Source organism: Brassica napus, chromosome C3 (assembly GCF_020379485.1).
Source record: "Brassica napus cultivar Da-Ae chromosome C3, Da-Ae, whole genome shotgun sequence".
Taxonomy (NCBI): domain Eukaryota; kingdom Viridiplantae; phylum Streptophyta; class Magnoliopsida; order Brassicales; family Brassicaceae; genus Brassica; species Brassica napus.
Window position 1 is genome coordinate 67,091,450 of NC_063446.1, and position 24,233 is coordinate 67,115,682.

The following is a 24,233-nucleotide window of genomic DNA, read 5'->3' on the forward strand; positions in this document are numbered from 1 at the left end:
TCCCCTCCAGTCCTCGCAAAACCAGTGGAGGGGGAACCTTTGTTCTTGTACATCGCTGTATCAGCAACAGCTGTGAGCGGCGTGCTAATCAGGGAAGAACGCGGCGAACAGAAACCTATTTTCTATATAAGCAAAACCTTGCTGGATGTCGAATCTAGATGCCCGCTAATGGAAAAATTAGCATGCGCGGTCACATCGGCCTGAAAACTAAGACCATATTTCCAATCCCACACGATCGTCGTCCTCACGACTTTTCCCCTACGAACGATCCTGCATAGCCCGAGTCAATCGGGCCGGTTAGCCAAATGGGCGGTCGAACTGAGTGAATACGATATCGAGTACCGACCGAGAACAAGCGCAAAGTCACAAGTGCTTGGGGACTTCTTGGTCGAATTACCGACAGAGACCATAACCAACAAGGAACCAAATTCCACTTGGCTCCTTCACGTCGACAGATCCTCGTCCAAGCAGGAATCAGGCATCGGAATTTGCCTCACATCTCCAACGAGCGAGATCTTAGAGCAATCATTTAGGCTGGAATTCCACGCCTCAAACAACAAAGCCGAATACGAAGCACTCGTCGCAGGACTGCGTTTGGCTCACGGCTTGAAGATACGAAACATCCACGCTTACTTCGACTCCCAGTTAGTGGCATGTCAGTACAGCAGAGAGTATGAAGCCAGGGACGAACGGATGGACGCGTATCTCAAACTGGTCCGAAAACTAGCTCAAAAGTTTGACTTTTTTGCCCTTACGCGAATTCCCCATTTCGAAAACGGCCAGGCAGATGCTCTCGCGGCCTTAGCATCAAGTTCTGATCCAGGACTTGAAAGGGTAATTCCGGTCGAGTTCATTGAACACCCGAGCATCGGACCACCAATCGTCATACCTCATAGAAGGTCAAGATGACGAAGAAGAAAAAGTTACAATACGACCGCAATCAGAGCAATCTGATTACGGCTGCGATACCCCATGTCTGCAGAAAATTCGAGACTACATTATCGACGGATGCCTGCCCATCGAGAAATGGGCACCCCGCAAAGTCCGAACACAGGCCGCGCGTTACGTAACAGTAGACAGCGAAATTTACAAATGGAGATTCTCCAGACCACTCATGACGTGCCTGGAAGGGGAAGAAGCGAAAAAAGTGATGGAAGAAGTAGATTCTGGGTCCTGCGGCAATCATTCCGGCGGAAGATCACTGGCAGTGAAAATCAAGCGCCATGGATACTACTGGCCAACGATGATCGGAGATTGCAAGAAGTTCGCACGAAAATGCGAAAAATGCCAGAGGCATGCTCCAACCATCCGACAACCAGCCGAAGTTCTCTCCTCCATCACATTGCCCTATCCTTTTATGCGCTGTGCCATGGACATCGTCGGTCCCCTTCATAATTCAAAGCATAAGCGTTTCCTTTTAGTCCTCACCGATTTCTTTTCAAAATGGGTAGAGGCAGATTCGTACGCAAGTATAAAAGATGTCCAAGTCGAAAGTTTCGTATGGAGAAACATCATCTGTAGGCATGGAGTTCCTTACGAAATCGTAACCGATAACGGATCTCTGTTTATCTCCACCTGGTTCGAGGCGTTCTGCGAAAAATGGAAGATACGACTTAACAAATCAACGCCCAGGTATCCGCAGTGTAACGGACAAGCTGAAACGATTAATAAAACCATTCTCGACGGACTGAAGAAACTCTTAGAGGCCAAAAAAGGCAGGTGGGCCAACGAACTCGAGGGAGTCCACTGGTCCCACCGTACCACCCCGAGGCGAGCAACAGGAGATACCCCTTTCGCTCTGGTGTACGAAACAGAATGCATGATTCCCGTAGAAGTAGAGTTCCCCGGTGTTCGAAGAAGATTACTTCCCGAACGAGAGGAGCTCAACAACGCAATGCTCCTCGACGATCTCGATCTCATTAACGAGCGCCGAGATCGAGCGCTCATCCGAATCCAAAATTACCAACACGCAGCCGCAAAGTACTACAATTCCAACGTACGGAATCGCAGATTTAATCAGGGAGATCTAGTCCTTCGCTAAGTCTTCCAAAACACCACTGAACAAAACGCGGGAAAAGTCGGAGCAAACTGGGAAGGACCCTATAGAATCGAAAAATTCGTCCGACCGGGCTCCTACGAAGTAGCCAACATGCAAGGCATAAAAATTCCAAGGACCTGGAACGCGATGCATCTCAAAAAAATACTATCACTAACCAACTCACAATCACCGAACTACGAGACGGCTTGATCTCCGTAAGGAGTACGTAGGCAGTTCGTCGAAAGGCAAATTCAGCTGTCCCCCCTCATCAAAAAAGGGGGGAGTGGATACGTATACTCGTATACTCTCAAACTCGAAAACATCCGACCACGCCTTTGATGTTTTGACATATCTTAACCAAGCAAATTATCATTTATCCGCGAAACATTTTCGATATTCGAAAATAAATCAGCCGTTAGGGAGAAGCAGCCATTAGCATTGCGAGACGTCGCGAAAGATGCCTCGAGGGTTACTTCTTCCGAACAACGAAAACAAACACTCCGTCAAAAAAATGATGAACATTTTAACACATATCTTGCGCAAAAAATCTAAACGACGGCATCTGCCGCCAATTTCGGTGCTGATCACATCGAACTCTTGAACGTCCTAAACAGACATAGCCATCTCACGAAGATGAGTCTCGTACATCCGACACAAGGATAATAGCGCTATAAAAGAAACCCGAAATTTTGGTCCAGCACTTCCGGTTGGCTTAAAAATTTTCTCCGGATAGATGCTCGATTCGTATCTAACAAGTCATATAAGCCAAGAACCTATCGCAGACTTTAAATCGGTACGAATCAGGTTAAAATCGCGACAGATAAATCGATAGCCGGCTAGTCACCGCATAAAATCTTAAACCGAAAGTAAACCTAGGTCTTGCCCTAAACCCATCACACTGGTCTCTAACATCTCAAGGCATGATATCAAAAAGATACGAGATCCCAAAACCATGCATCTATGTTTATATTCGACATCTTCAGATATCCCGCGAAGTCGATATCTCGCGGAAAAACTCTCAAAACAGATCTCGAACAAAACATTTCACATCGAAAAAGGATATGAGACGACAACTCATCACCCTTCTTCCACGCCATACGTAAGCTTATGAAAAATGCAACTCAACCATCTTGTCATAAAAAGCCGCAGAGCGGCAGGGATTCAAAGCCACATACGGCCAGTCCCGAAACACGAAATGAGGCCATTTAAGGCCGAAACATCAAACATAAAAAAAATCTCCCGCAAGAGATCTAACCAAAGTCATCCTCAGAGCTCACGTTCCCTCTTCACCCGTCGCTTCGTCTAAACCTGAAGCCGCATCACCTCCGAGCACCGGATCCTTCCCCTCCGGGCCTTCTGAACACATCGGAAGAAAGCACGCGGATTTCAGGCCAGCTAGGATGATCGAAATCTCCATCCACGACTGCCAAATCACCCTTGCAGCCGGACAGCCGGGCCTCTTCGGCCTCTAAGGTCGGAGGAGTCTCACTTTTGAACGACTGAACCACGGCCATCCCGCCCTCAACCGCGGCTCGCTAATCCTGCATCGCCCTCGATCTGACGCTGAAGACAACGCACCTCCGAAGATTTGGCCTTCCTTGCTTTCTTCTCCTTAAGAAATGAACTCGCCGTCATCCCGAGGTCCCTCTCGAGCTCCCCTATCGCGACCTCAAGTTTCGACACTTTCACGGAGTGAGAATCCTTGACAGCCGTCAGCATGGCCTCGGTTTCAGACCATCTACCCTTCAGTTCCAACAACTCCCCGGCAAGACGACTGGTCTCCGAACCGCACTCGCTGATCATCCTGTCGATCAACGACATGAACTGCGAAACGAGAAGAAATTTAGGGATTCTTTGTCTTTTAGAAAAATATGTAACAATCAAGAAAGTAAGTGAGCGACAAACTTTTCCGCGAAGCCCCGACGCTATGCTCGAGTCTCCTTGCTGCGAAGATTCCCCGTCACCGCCCTTGGTAAACTTCCTCTTCCGGCCCTTAGGCTGAGCAACAGGAACAACACTAGGAGCGTGCAGCGCTAGAACGATCTCCTTCCTGGCCGGAGGAGGCGGCATAGAGTCGGCAGCCCTCTCCTTATCTTTGACAAGAATCAGAGTCGTGGACGATCCAGCAGGTAAAGCCGAAGCATCCGGAACGACCGAGCCTGCGAGAGTTGCCGTATCTCGCGGAGTTACGCCCTCGGTCCCATGACCCGGAGCAACGGCCAGTGCAGAAGAGGACGGTAACTCGGCGCCGGCTCGAACCTGTTCTTTCTCGGCTTGGGGATGAACTAATTTCTCTCGAAAGGAGAGATGATCGGCAACGCAAGCCGGCGCTTCGACCGGAGAAGTCGGAATCGGCGCCGAAGATGTAGCCTCGCCCATCTCCACATCGGAACTTCGCTTGTCACCATGGGAAGAAGACATGTTAAAAACAAGAGATTTGGAGCTAGAGAGGTTTTGAAGGTTTGAAGAAGGGAAGGTGTGAAGCAAATGAATGACAAGAGCTCACTACTTATAGAAGTATGGGCTCGGAATTTTATATTTTTTAATAATAAACACTTTCTTGAGAATTTTCTTCCGCGGAGTTTGAAGTAAACTTCGTTCAATACGCCTAACTTTGCCAAAATCGTCAAACCGCCCGCAAGAGTCTCGACTCTAACGAGCTGGGGGGCTAACTGTTGGGGTCAAAAATGGTTGCAACGAAGTTAACGTCAAAATCCCCGAAGAAGAAAACGTAGAAACCTTCTTCGAGAAATACTTTTTCGAAATAGATTCTTCTTTACGAAAAGCTTTGCGGAAGAAACGCGAGTCATCGGACAAGAGCTCGAAGAGGGTCGCTACGCAGAAACCGAACGCATGTTCCACTCGGTCGCTACATAGCGGCCAAGCTCGAGCTAAAGCTCGGTCGCTACGTAGCGACCGAGCTCTCGAACCGAAGTTCGGTCGCTACGTAGAGATCGAGCGTAGCGACCAAGCTCTTCCGAAACGTCGATACGACATTAGTCCATGCATTCTCGTCTACCCTTCGATGCTATCTCCCGAAGACTGTAGTGAACCCATTTCACGATTCCCCGCCATTCTAAGTTATTGATCAAACTTTACCGTAAAAACCGTGGAAAGTTCGTTCTTTATCGAAAGAAGCCGTAATAAACGCTTCGAGTCGGAAGACGGCCCAAAGGGACCTAAGACATGACTCGAGGCCCAAGTTACGATTTCTTAACCAACAGCCCGTAAGCCGCATGACGGTTTACGCTTGGTTCGTAAGGAAAGATAAATGTCAAGTTTCCGCGGATAAATACGAAATTTTGAAGATAATTACGAAGATCGGAAAAAATGGAATATCTCCATTTTTATGCTATGGCGGCTTAAGGGCAGAAGGGGAAAAGCATAAACCGACCTTGGAGCCAGTATATAAGGAGTCCTAGGCGAGAGGCATGGAGGAGGACTTTTTCACAGCAAACTTAGCACTTAGAGCGATTTTAGGCAATTTTCCGTTTTTGTTATTCGAGCTGCGACTCAATTAGGTTTTTGCCGTCTTAGGGTTTTAGAAGTAGGAATCTCGCCGACAGCTCTCGTAGCCCAGGCACTTACCTTGTTGTAAATGCTCAAACGCAGATTCGGAATAAGAACTATCTTGCTCTCTTTTTTTATTTCTTATTTTATTACTGTTCTCGTTTCGTGTTCTGATTGTTTGGCGTGTGGTATTAGCAGATATCCGGGACCTCTGGGAAATTAGGGTTCTCCTACTTTCCTAATTTAAACGGAAATCGACAGTGCGAATTTTGGTTCCCACATTAGGAATTAGGCAGATATTGGTATCATTTAGCCCTTGCGCCATTGTTCCTTAAAAAGAAACTGATTAACCATACAGGTTAAGTCATCTTTGAAAATATTCCAAAACTTCTGGTAAAAGAGGCTGTCATTCCATCTGGTCCTGGGGCTTTTTCTGGGTGCATAGCGAAAAGGGCTAATTTAACCTCCCATTCAGTTACTGGTGCTGTTAGATCCTCATTTATTGTCCCAGTAATCGTCATCGAGACCCCTGCTAGCGCATCAGCTATATCCTCCGGGTTGGAAGACTCAAATATTTGTCTAAAATAACTAGTAGCAATGGCTACTAATCCTTCCTCATCCTCCACCATATTTCCATTTTCATCTAGGAGTTGTGTGATCATATTCCTTGCTCTTCTTTGCTTCACTAGTGCATAGAAATATTTTGAGTTCCTATCACCTTCCCTTAACCAGAGAACCCTATATTTCTGTCTCCAAAACATCTTTTCTGCCTTAAGAGCAGTAGATAGTTCCTTTAGAGCATCTGCTATTTCCTTGGAAGTAGCATCATCATTCGAATATAGACCCTCCACCTTCTCCTTAAGCTCCTCCACTAGCTTTTCTGAATTCACATTGTTTTGTCTCCTCCATTGGCTCAAAGCTTTTCGACAACTAGCAATATGTTCCATTATATTCGCTTCAGGAGGCAGATCCTCTGACTTCCATCCTTCCAGAATGACATGCCTTAATTCCTCATTATCAAATTTAAATTTCTTTTTTTTTTTGCTTTACTGGTTTTGTGAGAATGTCCGCTAGGACCGGACGATGATCTGAGGCCCAAAGCCTGAGATACTTAACAGCTGTATGAGGAAATTTTTCATCCCAATCCTCATTCCCCACTGCTCTATCCAGTCGGCATCTAACAGTTGTCCCTCCTGATCGTTTCCAGACCCAAGAAAGCATATTCCCAGTAAATGGAAATAACAGCATGCCACAATCACTCAACATCTGCTTGAAAGGCAAGAAGGAGCTATCAGAACGCCTTCTGCCTCCCTCCTTTTCACTATGATCAGTTATTTCATTGAAATCACCTATCATAAACCAAGGTCTATTTCGTGTTGTTGAGAAACGCGTAAGATGTTCCCAGACCTGATCCCTACGTTCTAAAACAGGGTCTCCATAAACAAATGTCATAAAGATTTTTATTCCATCAATGACTGCCTTAATATCAATCATTCTGTTATTTGAAAATAAAACATTAACTTGAAATTCATCCATAGAAAAAAGAGCTAAACCTCCGCTGAAACCAAGTGGCTCAACGGTAAACAAATGATCAAATTCTAACTCGACCTGAATGTTTTGCAACAGCAGCCTCATATTCTTCGTTTCAGAAAGGAACACAAGTCATGGGTGATGCTTCTGACACATCTCTGTAAGGCGTCGAACTGTGAAGTTGTTCCCTATCCCTCGACAGTTCCAACTGATTGTCTTCATAGATAATGTTTGGATGAGTTTTTGGAACTCATCGAACCATCAGTTTTGGAAGAACCAACTCTCTCTTTCTTTGTTGCATTCCGAGATTTCCCGTCACCCTCATAAGGAGGTACAGCAGACGGTGTCACTGATCGCTGTCTAGGTGATCCTCGGAGCAGGAACTCAAATTTCTTATTAAGGATGCCCAAAGGGGCATTCTTTTTATGGCTGGACCTGTTACTTGTTGCTCTCTTAGCCTTGACAGTCTTTCCTTTTCTAGCCGTTCTTGCATCCTGCATAACATTCGTTATAGTATCTTGCTCCATCTCCATTAAATCTTCTCCTAACAGATCATCCATGTTTACACCTCCGTCCAAGTGCCCACCATCGTTCTCAGCAACATTAATTGGCTCTGTTAACTCCATGTCTTTTAAGGCTCCCATAATCATAGCATCACCTGGCGGACTCCTTGGGACTGAATCTGGCAGAGGTGAGAATTTGCACTATTGCTGCGAATGGTGACATTTTCATGAGATGGAGTAACTATTTTGCTGGCCAGTTTCTTGCTTGAGGTCGGAGCTGCATCCTCAGACCGAAGCTCGCTACTCTCCTTGCGTGAATGCTTATCACGTTGGTGATTATTATGAGTCTGCGAGATATGTTCATAAGGTATAATGTCTCGAGAATCAGACACCATAGAAGACCCTACATGATGCTTAGTTTTTTCACGCCATTGCATGTCTGAGGACACAACACAAAACTGAAAAAAGCAAATCAATGGGAAGAAGGAATAAAAAGAAAGCAACAAACAAAGTCTTACAATGTTGTAGAAAAATCAAAGCCATCACAATAAATTATAGACCCATATATAAGATAATTGTCACCAGAGGTCATTAGCTCACAAAAATGAAATTAATATTACATATTATGGCTTTGAGTCTGAGAAAATTATGGGCGGTCCTATACTTCCTAGTATTCAAAAAATTGTAATTATGTAATTTCAAAATTATTGTTTCCCATGCAGAATATATATTTAGAATTAATTTAGCTTATAGCATTTGTTTTACTCTGTTAATTTTCCGAAGATATAGAAAACAGATATTTTAAAAGAAATTTATATTTTAATATTATACTAGATCTCAATCCGCGCAACCGCGTGGATTTTTGTTTTCATTTATTTTTATATAAATATTTTGTTTTCAATTCAAAATTGGTATATAATATAATATATATGTATCTATCAATTTTTAAAACATAATAAGTTTACTGTATATATTTTTTATTGAATAGATTGTTTCAAACTTTCACATGTATATGTATCTTCTTCTATATATATATTTTTGGATTATTATTTCATTATTAAAATCGTAACTATATATATAAAGATTAGTAAAATATTTTTTTATTGTCATATTCAAAGATATTGTAACATTTCACAAATTTAGAAAGTTTTTAAAAAATTAAAATTTTTGCTTCATAGATTTATATTATCGAGTAAATAATTAAACATTTAGTTTTTGTTTAATTTTTAAAATAAACTATATAGTTTAAAATTTGTTTTCATTGGTTTAAAGTAGTAAATATTAATCATTGTTAGATAATATGATTTTTGTTATTTAAAAAAAAATCTTTATAATTTTAAAAGTTAACATCGACAAATATTTAAATATTTAGCATATAGAGGCATAGTATTACAACATTAAATTATATCTATTTAATTTATACTATCTATAAATCCAATGGATCATCTATTGTTTAAATTTAATTATTGATAGCCCAATAAAAATTTCTGGTAGGCCCAAAATTTAAATGATAATATTAGATATCAAATGTAACATGACTTTCTAGGAATATGTCTATTAGGTCTATTTTTAAAAAAAAATCACACATGAATCAAGGTTGTGACTTCTGTTTTAATATATAAACTAGATCTCGACCCGCGCAACCGCGCAGATTTTTGTTTTCATTTATTTTTATATAAATATTTTGTTTTTAATTCTAAATTGGTATATATTATAATTTATATATGTGTCTATCAATTTTTAAAACATAATAAGTTTACTGTATATTTTTTCATTGAATAGATTGTTTCAAACTTTCACATGTATTTGTATCTTCTTCTCAGAGCCGGCTCTAACCCATGGCAACATGGACAATTGCCATGGGTCCATAGGTCCGAAAAAAATTTATGTTATTTTACTAATTAAGAAGGTCTATTTTTGTTTATTAAATATCAATTAGTTGGTGAAATTATAATAAAAACGTGTATGATTAAATAAATATAATTTAAGTACAATAAGAACAAAAAAATTAACTTACACCATTCTCAATTTTTCTATTAACAAAATCTAATTTATACACAAAAACACATTTTTATTTTTTTTCTTTGAATACCACAATTTTTTATTTAGTTCATGGAAATGGAATAAATTAAAGTTTAAAAAAAAACTTATAAAAAGGTCTTTCTTTTATATTTCACCTTAGGTCATTAAATTTTTTAAGACGGCACTGCTTATTCTATATATATATATATTTTTGAATTATTATTTCATTATTAAAATCGTAACTATATATATAAAGATTAGTAAAATATTGTTGTATTGTCATATTCAAAGATATTGTAACATTTCAAAAATTTAGAAAGTTTATAAAAAAATTAAACTTTTCGCTTCATAGATTTATATTATCGAGTAAATAAACTATAGTAGTTTAAACATTTAGTTTTTGTTTAATTTTTAAAATAAACTATATAGTTTAAAATTTGTTTTCATTGTTTTAGGGTAGTAAAGATTAATCATTGTTAGATAATATGATTTTTGTTATTTAAAAAAAAATCTTTATAATTTTAAAAGTTAACATCGACAAATATTTAAATATTTAGCATATAGAGGTATAACATTACAACATTAAATTATATGTATTTAATTTATAGTATCTATAAATACAATGGATCATCTATTGTTTAAATCCAATTATTGATAGCCCAATAAAAATTTCTGGTAGACCCAAAATTTAAATAATAAGATTAGATATTAAATGTAACATGACATTCTAGGAATAAGTCCATTAGGTCCATTTTTTAAAAAATCACACATGAATCAAGGTTGTAACTTCTGTTTTAATATATAAGATGTTTCTCATGGTTGGTTAAGAAATATTTTTATAAAATTTAATTTTTTTATAAAAATACAAAGAAAAATTTGTAAATAAATATTTTTATAAAATTTACTTTTTGTAACAATATAAAGAAAAATGCACAAGATGATAATTTTGGAATATAACCAACAAAATGTTAGGAAACTATAAAAATTATGTTTTGTTTACTCATTTCGTGAAGGTAAATATCATTTAATTACTTCAAATAAAAAAAATTGTGTACCAAAAATTAGGAAAATAAATTGATATTAATTAAAATTACATATCAAACAAATACTACATTGTATAAAATAATCTCAAATAAGGCATATAAATAATAGTGTTTTAGAGTTACATATTACAAATATAATATATATTTTAACTAAGTTTTGATCCATATAGAGAAGACTTCACATGGGTTTATATTTGTTAACCGAGATTGTTATTTTTTTGATATTATGCTTCTATGTAAAACAATATCTCATCTTCTATTGTATAGAAAGTATATAGCATTTCCATAAACAGGAAATACAAAGCAAAGTAATGGTAACATTTAATGTCTATTGTTAGTAATGCATTTTATGAAAAAACTATAGTATATGTAAGTAAATTTGAAAATTAAATGTATGCAAACTTTAAACATATGTATGTTAATATTGTCGAAAAAGACATATGAGGAACACTAATATAAAGTTACATATATAATATTAAGTTGTAAATAATATATTTAATAGTTTTGTCTTATAACTCAAATATAAACATTTATGAAAATGTGAATATAACCACACATAAATATAGAAATTTATAAAAATTAAAACCCGTGTGCGGGTCAAACTTTAGTTTAGTTTATAGCATTTGTTTTACTCTGTTTATTTTCTGTAGATACAAAAAATGGATATTTGAAAAGGAAATTAAATATATTATATGTTTATTTTGGTTGGTTAAGAAAATTTGGCAAGTCAATGGAATTGCTATGAAATTGAAAAATGTAATGTTCAAATAGACGAAAATTTCCACTTAGCATTTTACAAAAAAAAAATAAAAAATCCACTTAGAAACAAAGTTGCTTTGATTAAAGTTGCGCTATCTACTACAATTTGACGATACATTTTATATTTTGCGAACACAATCCGTTATTCATATGAGAATTAATATATATGATGACAGCTAGCTAGTATGGGAGACAAAGAGTACTGAATAGAGATGAGCAAATAAACCGAACCCAAAAACCAGAACCGAATCCGATCCAATAAAATTGAATCTGAACCGATCCAAATCCGACATAAATACCGAATGTATCTTGTTTTATGGTATTTCGGGTTATGGGTATTATCTGAAACGAACGCGAACCTAAATGGATATCTCATAGAACCCAAAACATTCAAAATCGCAAAAAGATCTTGTACCAAACATGATCTCAATTTCTAATATGTATTCAAAATACACTTAATATATTGAACATCTAAGATAATTATATATTACATGAAGGTAGATGGTTGAAGATGGCGATTGAAGCTTGAAGTTTTTAAATTTTGGTTTTGTTTTCATTGAATAATGTTTTTCATTTCATGAGAACTTGCTTTTCATTTTATGCTTTCATTTATTTGGTTTTATTTCTATCAGTAACTATTTTGAATGATCACGTTTGATGTTCCTTTTTTATTTTTGAATTGATTTTATTTGTGTTTTGGTTATAAAATAGGTACATATCAGGTACTTTTAAAAGAATAATCGATTTTACTTATGTTTTGGTTACAAACTAGGTACAAATCAAATATTTTTAAACCGAAAACCCGATTATGACCCGAACCCAAAAATATATCGGGTTGTACCAGTTCTTTGAAGATTTACTAATCCCGACCCGAATCCGATAGAACCCGAACCGCTCCCGAACCGAACTTTCATATAATACGAAGAAGGTTGATTTTGACAAATCCAAAAAACCGAAACCTGATTGGACAAAACCGAAATCCGATTGAAATCCGATTGGGACCCCGAATGCCCATGCATGCTACTGAACTAAAGGTGTAAACATTTTATCTAAAGCTAATAGATTTAATCCCTTAGTTGGTCATGATCAACTTGATTATAAACTTTTATTCAAATAATTCAGTTGACTACTTGAAACTTTTCTAGTTGACTGATCGTAGTTTCTTCCTATAATTCGATTTTGAATTTCTCACTACGAAATGAGGAAGCAGCGAATCAATTAAATTGTATTTCGTTTACATGTTTATCATAAGGTACTAGACATAGATATATATATAAATTACGTCAAAAAGCTATTCTATTACTCAAACTTGAAGTGGTTTAGTAACCAAACCGGAATAGAACAACCAATAAAACATAGATCTCTATAGAAAGACCTCGCAGTCCTAGCTAAAGAATCCAAAATTTTATTTTGCGCTCTTGGAATGTGAATGATTTAAAAGTCCAGAAAGCATATTTGTAGAGTCTCTATCCTCCCAGCTAGTTGCAAAGTCTGACCAAGCTTGGGACTCCTTAATCATGGCAATCAACAATCCGTCTCAAAGCTCTGACATGTCGAATGTTGGAACATGTTCTCCATCGTCCATCGTAGTGCTTCCACTTCAAAATGCAAGGCAGACTCTCGCCGTGGATAGTTCCGTGTTCCCAAAAATTGCACATTTCCCAAGTTATCAATCCAAACCCATGGATGTCCATGGCCCATATATCATATCATAACATATATATATATATATATATATATGCGATATTTTCTATGTTCTATTATTTGCTTTGATTTCGTTCAAAATAATTTGGATGATGACTGTTAAAGTTCATATCTTATACAATAAAGTAGGATTTGCTCCATCCTCCTTGCGCCACGTCACCATGGAGGGAGGGGCAATCGCCGATACGTGTCGACACCTAAAGCTGTTTGCGATTTTTGGTTTTCTGTTGGGTCTCTTAATACATTGATATGATCTAGGCTTTTATTTATTTTGCACATTTAGCCCAAACCGGAAGCCCAAAGTTAAACACACATGTTGGAAACCCACGTGCATTAGGGTTCCTCCCTCTATCGTCTTCTTTTAGCGCCGCGAACTCAACGATGAAAACACACAGAAGCCTAAAGCGACGTTCCGAAATACATAACGTCTCCACCATCCATAACTCTGTTCTTTACTCCGCATTACCCGTAGTTAATCCACTCCTTTCACTAGAAGCAATCAATCTACCTCTTCGTATCCCACCGTAACCGGCTTCAGCTTCAGCTATAATTATGGCATCCCAACTTCCTGCAATGTACAGTTCATCTCAAACGAAATTTATTGACAGAGCGAAAGCGAAGAAGGAGGAAGATGCTGATGCTGAGCATCTCGATTTCAACAAGGAAGTTGGACCTGGTGAAGAATCTGAACAGGATACGTTTCGCCTGCCAACTGAAGAGGTAACGAATCTTGGTTCCTTCCGTGAGAATGAGACAAGAACTAACTGCTGTTTTGTTATGTGTCAAGGAGCTTGAAGAAGAATCTCGTGGGCCACCTGATCTTCCTCTACCGCAAAGTAGAATCAAAGAGAGTCAGTAACATTTCTCAAAGTTTGTTTCTTTATATACTGTTGAATGTTTGTATAATAGTCATTTCATGTTTCTTTCAGTTGTTAGAGCTCTGACGAATTTTAACGGTCTGAGGCCAAAGGGAGCGAGCAGGAAAGATTGCGCTGAACAGCTCAAATCTGATCTTGCTTCTTATTAATGCTATAGTCTTCTTATTGGAACTTTGTTTGAGGTTTATTTACTCTCTCTTTTCTTTTATTTCAAGTTCCTTTTTTTGATGTTGCCAATGCTCTCTACTTATGGAGGTTGAATTGGGGTTTTCTCATGCAGCTGTTTCTTCTTGTTGAACTTATGGAAATTAAACTTATGGAAATAATTGATGCCTTTGATAAGCAAAGGCCTTCATCTATCTGGACAAACACACTTAAGGTGATCTTGGTTCTGATATGTCCTTGGTTATAGCTTATGTCTTTTGTTGTTATGCAAGCGTGATGTTTGTTTTGTTTTTAGACTCGGAGACGGGATCTTACTGATGTGCTTTTGAACAGAGGAGTCAATCCAGACCCATTAAGCAAGTGGTCAAAAGTAAGTTGTGCTCTTAGATTGTTTGTCATATTTTATGATTGTTCCATAATTAACATGTTATACGTATTGTAGCTCGGACTTGTAGTTTATGATTCACAAGTGCCAATCGGTGCCACTCCGGAATATTTGGCTGGTTACTACATGGTTAGTGATCTTCTGACCCGTGCATGCTCTGATTTTGGGAAGCCCGTAATGTCAAGAAAGGAGGAGCACTTGTGGGGTTGATACATGCAATTAAAATTGTTTATGAACTTCATATAAGAAGTGGGATTCAATCTGATGCCATATGAGGTATTTGGGAGAAAATATTGGGAATATGCAGAAGGCGCTCTCCACTGCGATGTTAATATATCAATCCATCCGATTGTTTAATCTAAAGTTTGTCACTAAAGTCAACAATCTACTTTTTTTCTTTGTCGTTTGTATATTATGAGTTAAACATGTGAATAGATATGATCAACTCATTCATTTTTGATTATAATGTATAATAAGAACTTTAGTGCGTTTCAGCAAAAGTTGACTTTGGAAGATCAAAACAAGCATTTCTCTACAACCAGAGAAGGGCTTAATATACATTACGCTGCAGTTTTTTTTTTTTTTGAGCAACTCGCTGCAGTATCTATATCTGTTTTTCTTTATCATATCACCATCAACTAACTTGAGTCGATTACTGGTACTTTCCAAAACCAGATCTTCCAGAACTGATACTCGCCCCAAGGATACTTTGATAGCAACCGAACTTCTTATTATTGAACTTACGTATTTAAAAAAAAATCAAATTTGTAACCGACTATCAAATGTTTGGAAAGAAACAAAACATTTTTACATTTTAGTGGAATCAATCCTAAATTAACATCAACGTCATGATCCTCTAAGAAATACAAACCTCTTTGAATGCTTTTAATTTATTCTCAACATAACTATTTAATATTCACAAATTGTGACCTTAAGAAATGATAATTGTCCGCAATATAATGGAAGTGATAATCACGTGAATAATAGAAGCTGGAAGGCTGCAGAAAGCTGAAATCATGCTTGATTAAGATAACCAAATCAAATCACAAATGTAAAGAGGCACACTAAATGCCTATAAAAGTGAATAGCTGGATTACTACAAGATCTATATATGGTCTTATGAATCAGTTATTTAAATCAGTTATTATATTGTTATAGTTAAAGATCTATAGTCTTATGAATTAATACAAGAAATATAAAATTATACACTATTTTAAATATATATATTATTTTTTTTTTTGGAAATTCGTTACATTTTTTGGAAAATTCAAAATTTAGAAAAAAATGTTTGATCATATTATTAACATAGTTCATTTGGTTTTCAAAATATCGACATATATAGATTCAAACAAACATGTATATCTATAAAGAATAATAGTTACTATTAGGTTTTAATGCTGCTTAGCTAACTTTTAATAATAGATTCGCTGTTTTCCACCGTTTCAATTTATAATTTGAGAAACTAAAAGAAGAAGATAGTGTTATTCGATTCAATAAATTAGCGTACAAAAACAATTATATATTTACTGTGTTAAATATAAGCAACAACTGTTTTAAATAATAATTCAATATATAACTACTAAAATTAAAGTAGACAAATCATAAATAATTAAATTTTCATGATTTTTAAATGATGAAATAAATATATGATATGTAAAAAGAAAAATAAAATAAAATTTTAAAAGTTATTATTATTTTTAATTAAATATAAAATAAATATTTAAGATTCGCAGGAAAACATATTTCTCAACTATATTCAAAAAAACACAAAAAGAACAAATTAGATGATATTAAATACTTTAGTCAACAACTATAACTCAAACGAAAGCATTGACAGCTATGATGGAAATTCTTCAGACACAGACCCTGACGTCTATTTCAAAAACCTTAGCCTACAATATTTTTCAGCGGAACCACTCAGGATGATGAATCAATACATTTAGTTAATTAATCAATGTTGGGATAATGACAATCCAGAAACTCATTACACGGAGTGGTTAAATCAATACTTCTTCCACCTCAATCTCTCAAAAAACTCTACCATCTTCGCCAATCCGGAAACTATGATAATGATACATATCTTTATGATATATTAATGTTACACATAGACAATTTTGAAGAGGAAAAAGAATTTTTGAATAAGCTATCCTGAGAAAATAATCAATTCAAATCCGAGCAATGTAAAAGCATGATTAAGAATTTATTTACTCGATTCATGATCTTTTTGAAGACAAAGTATTTAACCAATAAAGCCCCCAACAAATTGCCACATCTTTGACATAAACAAAGTAGGCGAAGATTGTTACAACTTTAAGAGGATGAAACAATTTATTATCTTCCTTTAAACAAGATAATCACAAAAACAAACACAAGCATTTTAATATCAACTTTATTTTATGTTTCAGTTTCAAATGAATTTACTTTGTTATGACTATCAACTTTTTATTCTACTTTTATTGAATCAAGCAGTCACAATCACTTATACTTTTCTACATTGATCTATACAACTTCAAAACAAAATAATACACTACTATCACTAATTACTATCAAATAGATAATAAAAAAAATATCATTCTCTTTCAACATATATTCATCTTTATATTTTGAACATATTTTCTTTACTAAGACTATAAAATAAATTGTAATTTCATTTAAGTATAAAATAGACGAACCCGGTGCGTAGCGCCGGAAGACCACTAGTATATAAGTAAATCACAACTCACAAGCAAGAAAAACAAACAGTACCTTTTGAATTAGTTTAATTAAAAAATCATTTATAAACATAAGGTTTATATAAACACACATACATGCATATTTTACGATTCTGAAATATCTGGAGTAGAAACTGGAAATGAGTTTGGAAATAAATATTAAAATAAATTTGGTTGAATACTGAATATTTTAAACTATTTTGAATTTCACATAAAAATCAGGTTGAATATCCCAATCTTAGTGGATATTAAGATACCAAATATTAGCTTAGCTTCAAAACAGATAAGGATTGGACTGCTCACATATACGCAATAAAGACAAGATACTCACTTCCCACCAACCCTAAATTATCGATACCGATAGTAGAATGCAAATGATCCTCACGTAACTGGTGAGCAATTAGACTTGAACTACTTTTAAAACGTTGGCTTCATATAATTAAAATGCAATTAATCCTTACAGTTAGTGTTGTAAAAGTATATGACTATGCCTACTTTTTATATCTTTATATACATATCTTAATTACTTTTGTATACTTTGTATAAAAGAAAAAGAACAAAAGTCGTGTCAAAAGCAACTTCAACCTCTTAGGGCATGATTATCCGGTAAAACCCGTTTGGGTTTCTAAAATTTTTTTTTTTTTGTTTTCGTTTTTGTTTTATCTGATTAAAAAAAAATTAAAAATAGAACCAATCGCGGACCGCCACATGTCGTGGAACCCGCGAAATAGTGTAACAAACGGACCGAAGCAGTTCCTTATTTCGCGACATTTGAAACCTGTTTTTATGAAAAGTGTGGGGTCCACTCTTTAAAAAACGCATAACATAGTGCGTTAAAGATGGTCTTACCATCTCCTACTATTGAGTCAAATGTTTATTAAGTTCGTGTAATCCAAGAAACATTGAAGGATGTTCGGCTCAGTAGTGACGCCTGTTTTGACCTAAAGGTCCAAAACAACCGAGCAGCAATAAATTCCAATTGCAAAATAACAAATCTAACGGAAACCAGTTTGGCAGCTTTTGCACCGGACCATGCGAGTTAAGAAGCCATCCGACAAAAGTAGATGACTTCAGTGTTTGCCCGTAGGTCCCTCTTTTCAGTATCCGTAAGTGACATAACTGATTACGTCATCATGCTTATGTCATATGATATCAAAGGTTCTATAATTTTATTTTTTTGGTCAACATTTTCATTATTGCCCACGTGGGCTTTAAAGTTTACAATGCAAAGAAAAGCAAGCCCAGATTCTAGATTACACAAGAAATATATATCTTTAGTGCATTACACGTGTAACCTAAATGGTAGAGCTTCTAAAGGAATCCAGAGGTATGACATCATGTTGACTTCATCGTGACATCATCCCCACCACATCGTGACTTCGCCACTGCAGTCTTCATCACCATCTCACCATCATCGCCGGAAAATGCAAAGCCACTTAGAATTAACAAGCTCGTACTCAGTTTTATTTGCATCGTTTGAAGCCTTTGCTTTGATTATCCCAAAAGATTGTTGAGATTTAGGCTTAAACACCAAGAGTTAAGAACCCAGTTAATCGGACTAGAGCATTCCTTAAAACACCGTCTGAACACGACCATAGTTTTAAATCTTCATACTCTTCTCCGGATAACCGCAACACCTTGAATCTTCACGCATGGATGACCTACACTTTAAATCGCCATAGCCAAGAAGTAAGGATTTACATTCTCATGAGCACAGAGTCAAGCATTAGTGAAAACCCAGATCTGTTCAATCGATTGGGGAAGACCAGAAAGAGATTAGAACACACAAAGGCTAGAGATTTTAAGCCGATTAAACAAAAGATAAACCGAACCCAATCGGAGTTAAGATCCGTACAAGACGGAAGAACAAAACCGAATTAAAACCGGAGACAAACCCCAAACAAGTCGGTGACAAAACAAAATAAACTAATTACAAATTTACAAGGCACAATGCCGGCGAACCGGGCGTTGGCCAGAGACTGCAAATCCAAAACCCGGAAACTTCAAGAAAAGATGAGAGAGAAAGTTTTTTTAATTAGTACTAGGTGTTTTCGGGCACTACGTGCAGTAAGAAATTTTTTAAATTTAACTTATATTTAAAATTACATTTTATTAAATATTATAGATTTTACTATTTTCTTACTAATATTTAATATAGATTTGATATATATTAAATCAATTTGTATAAAACTAATAAAAATGATATAAAATTGTATTATTATCAAAAATGTAACCTAAACAATATTTATAAAATTTGTAGATATATAAAAAACTAATGATCTTACGATTAGATATATAATTTTTTTAGGGGGTTATTGGGAAATGAATTTGTGTAGAGTTTGTGATTTTAAGAATCCATTGTTATTGGTTCTTGGATTTCAAAAATCTTAGTAAAATCCATTATTATTGGTTTAAGAATTTTTAAAATCCATTCAAATCTCTTGTTATTCAAAAAGTTTAGTTATTATTGATTCTCTAATTCTAACTAAATTTAGTGTTATTAGGAGATGAATTCTATTCATTTTTACTCATAAGACTCAACTTTCAAAATATCATATGTATCCATGTAATTTTCAAAATCCTTGTGATAAAAATACTAGAAAACAAAATAATTATTCTTACCAAATATCTATTGCACCTTAAATCCAAATTATATGTTCAAAACTATAATTCATTACATTTATATACTTTTACATTTTTGAATATATTATTATTTTTAAAAATTTTATATTATTAATATAAATAATAATAATTACATTTACAAATCTTAATAATTTTAAAATATTTTAAAAAAAAATAGTTTCAAAAAACATTTTGGAATTTCAAAAAGAAAATTTGAAAAAAATATTATTTTATAAAATAGAAATATTATAAAAATTATAAAAATGTTCGAATTTGAAAAAAAAATATAAAAAAAACTTTTTATCTTTTTACTTTTTATTACTTGTACATCTATACCGCAAGGGGTAAAATAGTCTTTTATATTTTTAATGAAACTTCTTTCGGTCATTATGTTTTTTTTGTGACAAAATCTTATAAAATATTAAGAAAATTGTTCAGTTTTGTATGTATCAGTATTATTTTCTTTTTAATTTGAAAGCAAAAAATAAATAATCATGCTATATGATTTAGAAAATAAATATATTTTATATTTATTTTACAAAAAAATGATAGAAAAGAGGTAATACAAACTAATGAAAATCTATATCAATCTAAAAAAGTTATGATCAAATTTCATAAATCAATGTATATAAATTTTCACAATCTACTTAACTTTTTTTAATCTATCAACTCTCAAAATTCACAAACTCTACACAAATTCATCTCCCAATAACCCCCCTTAAATTGTATAAATTTTTGAAAGCTTTAGTAATACAAATTGTATAATTATACAAAAATAATAATATTTCAAAATTTGAAATGTTATATATATAAATATATTTGTTTTATAATTGATGTATGAGCTATTACCATATTTTTTAAAAAGTTTACCAAAAAAAATATCAATATTAAATGTAATATATGAATTATTACCATATTCTAATAAGTTTTCCAAAAATATAAATCAACATTAAAGAAAATTATTCATGTCATATTTTTCTGGAAGTCATGTCATCAATTTCAGTAGCCATGTCATATTTGTTTCGTGAAATTGATTGTGGAAATGACATGTGACAAAATCACTTCGTAAATATAGTCAAGGGGATTTTGAAAGGTTCTATAATTAATTCCCACTAGTTTACACTACATAATCAAGGAATGATGATGACTAATGTGATGACATTATAGATGTCTAAACTTTTTCTTGTAGGTTAAAGTTGATTTGATAGAGCTTCAACCGAAAATATATTAATAGTTAAAAAGACAAATCTCTAGAATAACATAAAATTATAACAAAATAACACAAACCGAAAATTTCCAAAATGGCAATAAATAAAAGAGGGATATGAGCTCCATTGAGCCTATCCACGTCGGCTTCAAAAATCAACCAATGAGAAACCAGTTTTTTCCCACGTCACATTGGCGTTGGGCTGTTTTTTTTATCCGTAATGTGAGGTATTTGGCCCATAAACCCGATCCAAGAGAAGCCCTAAAACGCTGAGGATGAGACGATGAATCGCTCTCCATTATTATTTGTGGGCTCCACGTTATGTCCAGTTTATTTTGGTCGTAAAGGTTTTGTGTTTGGTCTGATTTGGGTTTTCCACATTTGGTTCCATAATTAAGTCAAAATCTGCGTTTTATGCTTGAGTCAATTAGGGCTTCATTATTATCTTTCTTCCCCATTCAACCTCGCCGTCTACACTTATCTTAATCTGCAGACCTAATGATTGCAAACGTAAAGGTTGACATCGCTGTCTCCGTACCCAACATCTAACCCTCTCTTTACCACCTCTTCTGGTTCCCGATGTCGTCCCGGAATCCACTGCTCTGTTTCGGCCGGTGAGACAAACAAAACGATCCATGGAGGATGTCCCTGACATATCATGGGGCTGCGATATATATTCAGTCGAGAATGCCACTTCTCTTCAGAGATGGCTAACCAATTCAGGCCTCCCGCCGCAGAAAATGGCTATCGACAGAGTCGACATCAGAGAGAGAGAGGTGGGAGTCTCGGAATGAAATATCAACGAACAAACACTTGCTTAAGTTAAATTTAGAGGTATTAGAACCAAACTCAACAGAAAGGTTTTGCAACCCGTGTAGAAACTTCTTATCGTTATTGTGTTTTGTTACAGGAATGTGCTCAGCTACAAGACCGAATGATGGCTCTTGCCAAGGAGCTGGCATCGCTTAAATTGTGAGATCACTATTTGTTATTTGGTCTTTTGGCGTTCTCTAACACTAAACTTTCAATCTTTCTGAGTCTATTTATTGTTTTTTTTATCCAGGGTTTCCGACATAAGATTGGAGGAAGATGATGTGCTGAAGCTTGCCTTTTTTGAGAATAACGCAAAAGACAAAAGATACAATAGACACACTTGTCAAGTCCTTGGTTATCCGAAACAGGTAGGTACATAGCTTATGTTTTGTTACAGCTTCCCTTCTCTCATTTTATCGTATAGGTACTATTGATGAAGTCCCCACGACTACTATTGTGACCAACCTCCAGAAATTCATGCTTCTGAAGTTCGACCATCTTCAAGCTCTTGCAAACACTTTCTTTGAACTCCCCGGTATTTTTTTAAATTTCCTTTTGCATATTAGAATTCAACCACCATCTACTTATATTACCTATGCCAAATCCGTTCTGTTCAAGGCTCCGACATAAACAACTATGCTGCAACAACTCGATTATGCATGAAAGTTGGTGTCCCAATCATGCTGCCGCGCAACCTAAACCAAGAAGAAGGCTTGAGAAAGAGTTATCGAAGCAGAAGTGTGTGTGTGTTGATACCAAGAATCATACTATCACCGACATAAACCAAACATTTTTTCACTCTAAGAAGCCGCCAGTTTCCAGTACATATATCCTGGGGATTTTAACATTACCAGGGTCGCGTGAATTGGTTACATTGCCAACATTGTTTACAGAAAGGCCTTCAATTGCCTCCCACAATCACCGGTATGTTAACTGCCTTCTTTATTAAAAGTCATAGCATACACCATCGCCAATGTTCATCTGTTGGACCTTAAATACGACTGCATACACCATCACTGCCTCTCTTCTCTATCAACCAAACTAAATACGATAAAACGGTCTCCTTTACAACACATACTTTTTTAGGTTTAGAAGAAGACTGAGAGTTTCGCCAACATGCTTTCCTCTGTTTCTTTCTCTGTTCTGTCTGTATCTGTCCAAAGAATCATCAAATGGGATCCACTGAACTGCAAGACACAGATTTCTTTAGCTCTTTTTCTGAGCACTTACACTCAACGTTCTTCACTCCAATCACAAGCTCGCTCCGATCTGACTCGGACCCGGATTCACCAAAGCCATAAAACGAGGATGAAGACGAGTACGTCGTAGAGTTGACTCGGCAGATGACTAACTATATGAGCATCAGAAGGTACAAACTTTTTTAAAACCCAACAAGATTCGATTCTTTTCTCTTTTATTCAATCTCATATTCCTTATTAATCTTTCTTTTTTTTCTTTTTGATTCAGTCTTATGGTGGAGACAACATATTATGGTTCCTTTTCAATCAAAAGAAGCTTTAATCGATGAGCAGATCCGATCTGTTCAGGCAAACATGAGTTCATGTTTTTTCAGTTGATAATTATTTAGAATCTTTTTTTTTATTTGTCGGTTATAATACGATGGTTTATAAAATAAAAAGTTTGATGTTCATTTTGTGTCTATAGTTCCAAAACTAGAAGGAGAAAGACAAGCAGCGAAATGATGATGCATTAAAACATAAAGCAAGGAGCTACCACAACCAACAGAGAGACCAAAGTCCACTGGGAAGGCGGTGTTCGTTGACGGGTCATTCGAGAACCAGGTCAGGTGGAACTGAGTGTTCTTGCCAGGCAGGCATGGTACTGCTGTGGAGTCACGCAAGAAAGTAGTTTCATATTAATTTAGCACTGTTACTTCTTGTTTTTTACGTTACGCAAGAACTCCATTATAAGTTTTTGTTTTGTTTTCTATTAGCGAGATGTGGTTTTAAAGAAGGTTACCTATTATATATAATGGACAACAGATAAAAGAAAGAGATGAAATGACGTCGTCTATATACTTTGAGATTCGTACTTTGTTTTATAGAGGTTGACATAGTAGGAATCTTGCGTCTATATTAGACTTAGTAATTTCATAAAATTGTAAGTAAACAACACAAATAATCTCATAATTATCTCCTTAGTGTAACAAATAAACCACTGAAAACATAATTTAAAAAAAAACATTACAGAGTTTTAGCTTAAATGTTATCTTTAAATTTAGAGTGCTTAATTCTTTTTTCATGTGGTTGACTATCTCTTGCTTAGATCTCAATGATTTAAGACCAAGATATAATAAGAATCTTTATCTTACTTTGTTACATT

At 35.5% G+C, this 24,233-nt stretch overlaps 1 long non-coding RNA gene across 2 annotated transcripts; it reads left to right on the top strand.

Annotated features, from left to right (window-relative positions):
- Nucleotides 1-21,349: 21,349 nt before the first annotated feature.
- On the top strand, nt 21,350-23,945 carry LOC106374204. Of its 2 annotated transcripts, none has more exons than XR_007320431.1 (6): nt 21,350-21,911; nt 21,988-22,049; nt 22,141-22,258; nt 22,362-22,814; nt 22,977-23,259; nt 23,358-23,945. It is a non-coding gene; the product is annotated as an uncharacterized LOC106374204 (long non-coding RNA). The 2 variants fall into 2 exon arrangements; XR_001274850.3 differs by having other exon boundaries at nt 21,355-21,911; nt 22,315-22,814.
- Nucleotides 23,946-24,233: the final 288 nt, after the last annotated feature.